This window comes from Atheta coriaria, unplaced genomic scaffold, assembly GCF_025399875.1.
Source record: "Atheta coriaria isolate IRGN ID8LTWV9N9 unplaced genomic scaffold, Caltech_Dcor_3.1 hic_scaffold_3_pilon, whole genome shotgun sequence".
Classification (NCBI taxonomy): domain Eukaryota; kingdom Metazoa; phylum Arthropoda; class Insecta; order Coleoptera; family Staphylinidae; genus Dalotia; species Dalotia coriaria.
The window spans coordinates 4,140,799-4,149,220 of NW_027045445.1; the positions used below are offsets into that span (position 1 = coordinate 4,140,799).

The window sequence follows — 8,422 nt, forward strand, 5'->3', positions numbered from 1 at the left end:
TAGTTTAACCCTAAATCGAATCATAAAAGGCGAATTTGAATGAGGTGTCTATCAAAATGATGAAAAAGGGGTGATCATAATGCATTTATGCATGTTATGCATGCATTTACATTTGAATCTGTCAAAACGAAAAAAGTTACGTCTCATTTCAAAACATTTTGTACACATTATCGGAAAGGGCTTGAGGAAAATAATTATCCCATGTATTTGTTACATGTCGCACGTGTTTGTGCTGTTGTCTCTAATAGCTCCCTCCACTTGGTAGCGTACACTATATGTGATTAATTAAGTCCAAGTAGTCTTCATGCGCATGCATGATGGTGGGTCGGAGAAAAAACAGCAATCGCCACGGGTGGTTTGCAATAATTTCTATAAGGGGCGCATGTTTTGATCTCTATTGCCTCCGCTCTCGACTCTCGGAGGCTTGATGCTACAATAAAGGGCCAAAGAGTGTATGATATTTCGCTTTTAAGTGGCATTATTATCAAACGTGGACGCTGAGAGCTCAAAAAACGCACTCTATTGTTGCGCGCGCTTCATTATTGTTGTTCGGCCTTTGCAGTGATTTGTATACTTTGTATACTTACCCACTGCTTTGAGCACACACGCGTTGTGCAGTAATTGTTAGATTTATCCCATTATAACTCATGGGAACAGATACTTTGATTCATTATCGTATTAATTCATGCAGAATAAGAGTGAAATTATTATAAAACTGGAAGTTGTGCTACACCACAAATAGATAGTGATTATTATTTAGGAAATATGTTAAATGTGTATTATTTACGTGTGTGTTACGTTTTGTTTTGTTGGGATATTGTATGCATTGTTTGCATGACAAACAGAAGCGCATCATCTTATTGTACTTGCCGCCATTGTGTGCGCGTAAATCGAGCCGAGAGTTGTTTGCAAAACGTAAACATCGACACCCCGGAGTGAAATAATCTCCCACTAAGCGGGCCTCATGATCATGACATTCATGCTCGTCCCATTCTGTTTTCACGCATATTAAACATTTAAAGAACGCTCGGCTTCGTCAAGATTACGCGAAATTCTATCACCTGTCTTTATGTTGCGATGCATTGTTGACATAACAGTGATTTGTAGCATTTTTTGATGGTGACACTTGTTTTTCTCGCTGAGAAAATGTTCATTTTACACGCAAGTTTTGAAGTAGTTGTAAATGGAGGCGAAAGAAGCAGAAATAGCCTCAACCCATTAAGAACATCAAATAATTAAGATGGTAATTATTCATCTTTTAGGAGTCACCCCTTTTCTTGTTTCACGCTGCTTGTTATTTACTCAGAGTGGTGGGAGTGGAGTTTGCTTGCTTGCTTGCTCGGTGCGGTTCAAATAACTCCCCGACTAATAAATTAAATGATGCCGCTCTTTACTCTTCACGACTCCTGCTCCTGCGTTTTGTAGCTGCTTCGCTCACAAGTCACTTTGGCGCCCCCCGGTTTCTTGCGAAGTAGTCGAATTATACGACGTGTAAAATCTCGGCGTGCGCGCTACCCTCTTTAACTACGAATTAGGAGCTTTCGCGGCATCTTTTGCCACCCTCGCACACAGCGTCCATTTTCTCCTTGGTTCATCCGTTTGAGAACCTTTACACTCACACACACGAACGTTTCGGTTTCATAGCTTATCGAAGAATTGAGTTAAACGGGAACGTGCGACGGGAGAGAGGACTCTGGAATGGAAAGCAGAAAACGAGGGTTAATCTAGTGGCGGCGACTCTCTTAATTACCGCCACATAAACAGTGTTTAAGAGTCGAGAGCTACATTAATTCATTAATTAAAATGCTGCTACGGCTGCTGCTACGCGAGCTGTGTTTGCGCGCGCGGTGTTCTCTCTGAAATCTGAACACTGACGCGTACACGACACAACTACAAACGCATTATATTACGGATTCATTCGGGGTAGACATTTTCCTCGTTTGTTTCCGCGTGTGCTTCCTAATTCGACGTCAGCACTGCGAGTTGTTTGCTGGCGGCTGCGGGGCAATTCCGGTTATGAGTCTAATTACGAATTGAGTTTCTGCATTTGATCAGATTGACATTGTCACTTTTTCTTTGCTATTCATACCCTAACCAGAAGAAAAAAGAGTTGTTTATATGTCTAGGCATTAAAATAGTAGGAATTTTTAGTTTTTCATTAAAATATCTATCTATTAACATCTATTTAAAGCTTAAATTAATATTTAGTAATCATTCTATAAATATAATTTGCATTATCCATGGCAGGTGATAGGATATGGGAGTGATGCTGTGGCAGAATGTTTGAAACAAAGGATTGCACTGTAAACGCGCTGCAAATATTAGGACAGAGGATAGGACGAGCGCTAGAAGGTGATAACCGTAAACTCTCGGCCTAATTAACGACGTCGGGCCTCGCGCGCACGAACAAAGAGCGACGCGGCGGAGCGCCGCTTAATTGCGGAATCGTGTCTCTTCATTTCAAGCTGCGCGCGCGCGCGCGTCCGACCGCACAAATTCCGAATGGCGTCCTGACAATAACAGAAATATCATCACTACAAGCGCGTTGATAGAGTACCTATCTACTAATATAATAATGCATGCACCGGGTGTGCTCGTGGTTTTGTTCAGTTTGCCAATTTATTTGTAAATCTTGTGGGCGTAGATTTTGGAAACCCGAATAATCCTTGTTATATTAAGTTTGCTTTGTTTTCCGTCCACCATCCGCTGGTGTGTGTAAGTACGAAGACGCGCACACAAAGTAGCCAGTTTGTAAAAGAAGTAATGCGATGTCGTAACGAGATCACTGAAGTTTTACCAGCCCCGTGAAACCTCTTAGAGAGCTCGACCTCTCGAACACACAGCCACGCACACATGAACGCCTACGCGCGCGCGATCTTTTCGTTTTCCTCGCACCCGCGTCCACAAAGCTACGTGCTGGATGTGGATGTGGATCTAACAACATGTTCCATTCCCTTGCGCTGAACGAAGCGAAGGGATGGAATCGTGTGTTTATATAAAAGTGGCGAAGCCATCAACGATGCGGTGCGCATTTACTTTCCTTTCATCGGCGCGCGAAAAAGAGGATTGAAGGACATTTACACTTTGGAGCCATTGTTTCATACTGTCTGTACGTGAAAGAAGGCGAGCGCAGGAAATTGGATAGGAATTTAGCGCAAACTTTTACGCTGCTGATTCAAAACACAAAGTTTTTCTTTTGTCCTAGGATTTTCCGCTGAGTTTATTCTAGTTTTGCTTTCTCGAGTACAATTGAAGATTGTGGAAGGAAATTAATCAATATTTATAAAATTGGATTTAGTACAAGTCGAATGCATGTATAAAAGGCTTTAATTGAAGTATCAATTTCCTCTACCACACAAATTACGTCGAGTACTTCAAAGTTTTAATGCGTTCGCTGCTACACGTGGGACACGTGCCGAGAGCACCCATATAACCAAAATAATTAATCCCTAACTATATCAAATTTTACGTCCTTATATTATTTTACTGTTGCCATCATCAACATGATCAACATGCAAGGGTGCTGTCAACCATAAGTACAACATATTTCTTTTATCATTTATATCAATGATTAGTATCAGAAATTTGTCAACTGACTGAGTAAATATTGCAATTAAAAATGCATTAATATATTTTATTTAAATATTTTGGTGGTTTGAGGATGATATCAAAATTGGAAGCAAATTTTCGGCCATATTTAATGGAAGACGCATAAAAGCATTAAGGGGATAAAGGAATAGTGGCATACAGAGATTAGGGTAGTTCCCCAATTTTGTTTGGCAAGGAGCGGAAAAGACAAGGGAAAGGCAAGAAGATAGGTAAGCACTCGACGGTAATTCACCCTATTAGGAGTAAGAGTACACCCTTGAGTGTGTAGAGTATCTTGCCGCCCCTTCTACTCTCGCTTTCGAAGAGTTTTATACGCCAATCTTTTATTTTTGGACGAAATATTATCTCTACATGCGCCGAAAATCAATGATTGGGGTTCAAATGTTTAATTACACATTACAATTAAACACCGCAATAATGTGCGCAGTCGATTGCGGGTAACTTAAATAATATTCCAGTGTGATGTATCTCGTATCTAACCCCGTGCCGATGTGATCAACCTGCGTGCAATTCTATCGATGTTCGATTCCAATCATCGCTTGATTTCCGCACAATGGTGAGCACAATTTGTGCGCCGCAATATGTGTACGCGCTGTGTAATTTGACTGTGCATTGAACATGTGTGTGGAAATGATTGAAATTCGACCTCAGCAACAATGCCAATCGCGTTTAAATATCTCGATGCACGAGACCGGAAACATGATATGAATTGCTCGTTAATCGCTCTGGCAACTTCACAAATAAAGCTTCAAGTTATAGATACGCGCGCGTCGCTACCAATGTAAATTTTGAGGATATTTGTTTAGTTGGTACATTAGTTGTGTGTTGGGGGTGGTGTCAATAATTTATAGATCACACATGATTTAGCGTCCCGTTGAGTGTTTGCTCAAGTAAATTCTCTAAATTTCAAAATAATGAAGTGGTCAACAGAGCATCAAATGCGTATTGCACCCTCACTCTGCGCTCTCTTGGTCGTTGGTAGGTCTCTCCCGCGGGAGACACTCGGCTATTACCAGCATTTACAACGTCTGTTATGCACATCTGTTAATTTTTGCACCCCTCCCAAGCCGTTTACTTTACACCGCTTTAATACGCCGGCCGCTTTTGCGGCGCTGAAACATTCACGCAGAGCGGAGTGTATTCGTTCAAGAACAAAAGATTGCACTACTTCGGTTCATACATCAATGTGTCGCGCGTTTTAGTCCTCCCTGAGTGCGGCGCTGGGCAATTTTACAGTAAACATAATGCGATATTGGGAATAATTAAAATGTATCTTCCCTGTTGTGACAAGCAAGCAGTGCGGCCCCTTTTGATATTAAAATGCATTTATTGGCATTAATCTACAATTATGGGGTAGATGATGTCACAACAACCCTCAAAAAAAGTCACCTACATGTTAGATAAAACCGCTGTGTATGTTATGCGTAGCGTGATAGCAGAGGGAGTAGGGAGATGTCATATTTTTTATAGTTGAATAAAGTCACGAAATCTGGCAGCTTGCCTCTTTTGCGGCAATGTGCGCGCTGTTCGAAAAATGAACAACAGGGTGGAGGTGCGCGCTCGATGACCTGTCAGTGGCGCGGCGGGCCGGTGGCGGCTCTGCCGGCCCCATGGGAAATATAAAGTGCGGAGAGGTGCGCGCAAGCACGGGAGCGAAAGACGGCACCTCCAGTTGAAATATTAGTCAACTTTTCGTATGGACGAGTTCAGTCATTTATTTTATGTAAATGCGTATCAAAAGTTTGTCATTTGTTATTTGCACCTCGCGCGTCGTGCACGCCTGCGAACAGCAAGAGACTGCGAAGAGATTGGAGGCGAAATAATAAGAAAATATGATTTATGTTTCGCTCGGGTCAAAGTTGTAGGTTGTATCAACCGCTGGGAACAAAAAATATTTTTTCACCTCAAAAATATAGAAAGAAAACAAAACTTGTAAATAAAATTTATTGAATGTGAAAAAATGTGTTGGAGCGCGTGGTTCGAGGTTGTTTGTTCGTCAAACAAATTAATTCAATGTCAAATCCTTGGTTAAATAACTTTGATGTTGTAATAGCGTACATTATGACTTATTCTAAGTTTGCTTGGTTTCAACGGCAGCGTGGCCGAGCGGTCTAAGGCGCTGGTTTTAGGCACCAGTCCGAAAGGGCGTGGGTTCGAATCCCACCGCTGTCATACTTCTTTTTTCACATCATTTATTTAATACTACACGTATGCGTATTTTAAGTCGATTGATTTCATATATCTTCATGCGATTCTTTTTAAATTTACGAGTTGATTCTAAAATTACGAAAATAATTGGCTGTATGTTGCCGGCGGCATTGAGCGGCAAATATAATATAATTTTGTGAAATTTGCCCGGATATCTGTAACAAACAGGCAAACAACGCATACTCTTCGCTGCTGAATGGTGAACGCTTCTATTGTCTTCGGCGTGCACAAAAGACAAGTCTAAACGTTATTCGAAAATTCAGACCGCTTCACTCCAGCAGCCGGAGAGTCGCATATCCTGATGAGAGAAGTTTCGCAATTATTTTCTGCTTGCTTGCCTCTCTGCGTTAAGTTGTTTGTATAAAATAATTATGTTTAATTTAACAATTAAATTTCGGTTTTGTTGTGGGATATTATTACTTTCAATTTAGATGATTTTGTTATATTTTCTTCGCTTCAATTTTTTCACTTTAGGTTTTCATAAAGTAAAATATTTGATTTATTCGTCATTTTTATGTAGGTTATTGCATTTTCGGATTAAATTTGAATAATTTTTTTCATTCTTTGTTCTGACACACAGTAAAACGATTTCACGATGGCGAATTTATGTTTCTACATGAATTGAGTGTGTAGACTGTGTATATTGAATGCATCAAAGCGTATATGCCAACATTGGCAACAATCTACATTCCACAAACCCGCAAATCAGTGCCGGCAATTCGGATTTTACAAAATGCAATCGCAGCCGTCAGAAACGGAATGCGCAAATTCACAAAACGTTTTTCGATTTTTGACTAAAACGTGATCGGCGCGTGGAAAATTGCCGGACGCTTGTTCGCGACGGTGGTGCGCAATAATTTTTAATGGTGATTGTGCTAAATTTATTTCGTTTCGGCCGATGTAAAACAAAAGCCGCGTGCAAACTTTTGTAAAAATTGTTTTTATTTCCAACGAACATAGGTATAAGGTTACATGCACACATTCACAGGCAGAAGCATTCGTTACACTTGTCTCTGGATGTTGCGATTTTTTGTTTGTTTCGACTTTATTCATTCATTCATTCTGGAATAAATATGCCCGCCTACAACATTTTACAAATCGTGTTTTATATAAATTCATTTTACCGAAAATTAAGCTGTGCGCGATGTTTTAGGAAATGATTTAAAAACCTTTTAATTATGTAGACGCTTTGAACAGCATTTAACCAGTTTTTATGGTGCACTTTGGGCGGAAAGCTTTGTTTCTGCTCGGAAGAAAAATACTTTTATTTGAATTAATAAAAGCATTGAATTTTTAAAACGCCCCACAGATGTGAGGTCGAAAATCGTTCTAAGCCCGAGCTAAATAAGGTAGATTTTTGCGTAAAACAGCCATCTAGTAATGTACCTAATTATTATTACATTGATTTATTTGTTATTTTTAACGAATAATTAAATAAATTTTTATTACTTTTTATTAAATCGCGTTTAAATCCGATTTTTTGTGCGTGCAATTCCTGTAGACAAAACAAATTCATTCTTTTATATGTTTTATTATCTAAAATATTAACTTATGCATGTTCGCTTATAATTTGCTTGGTTTACTGATGTTCTCTATGTACATAAACGCGCAGCACACGTAACCGAAAACCGTCAAATGGCCGACATTATGTGCGGCTATCACGCAATACGTTAATTCTTTCCATTACATTTCCTTGAATCCCGGCGCAAAAAAAGAGCGACCGTCGCTTGAATGTGTGAGTAAATGGAGCGCACATTATGTGTCCGAACAAAACGTTAATTTACGTTAAGCGCACGCGATTGGCGTGCCGCGTTTGCTGCCGCGGCGCTGGCTTGTGTGCTCTTCGTATATCTAATGGAATCATCAACGCAAAAAGCCAACCAATCCAGGAGTACTTTAGATTATTAAATTCACAAAGTACTTTGGTGCGCTCGTCCCAAGCCAGCGATAGCGGAATAGTGGATAGCCACACGTATTTTTTAAATACCTACTTTTGTTTTGATAATTCATGCAAGCAAAATTTAATCGTTGTAATTAATGCTATGTTCGATCGCGTAATTCAAAGCATATTCAATGCAATGTGGGTTGCCTATAGTAATTTTTATATTTGAGATTTGTCTTGAATAATTTATGGTTTTTTAAGCGCAAGCTGGCGAATTCGCTTTGTATTTTTGCTTCTTCACCCACCGCCGCATTATTATTTTTTAGTTAGGAATCTACTACGTAGGTAGATAGGGTAGAGTCCGGGGCTTCGTCGTTATGTGCGCGCTTGTGTGTTGCTGTGTGTAACGGAGTAATGTTTTTGTTTCCTTTTCAAACTTTTTTTTAATCCTGGCCGGGCCTTTTATCTTCCCGTTAATTATTTTTATGAACTCGATGCGAGTTGTGAACGCAAACAGAAACGGAGCATCAACTCGTTTTTTGTGTATGGGTTGTTGTTGTTTTCTTTTTTTTTATTAATGTTCGTCATTGCATTACGTTTGTACGATGCGTACAAGCGTGCACCCACACATCGCATGAGTGTTATTAATTTTTCCATTTCCTTTCACGATTTTAATTACGTGCATAGAATTTAAGCTTAGTCGAAACTCGCGGAAAAATGTTT

General features: G+C 39.8%; 1 non-coding gene across 1 annotated transcript; it reads left to right on the forward strand.

Annotated features, from left to right (window-relative positions):
* The first annotated feature begins 5,701 nt into the window (after positions 1-5,701).
* TRNAL-UAG (transfer RNA leucine (anticodon UAG)) lies at positions 5,702-5,781 on the forward strand. The gene has a single exon. It is a non-coding gene; the product is annotated as a tRNA-Leu (tRNA).
* Positions 5,782-8,422: the final 2,641 nt, after the last annotated feature.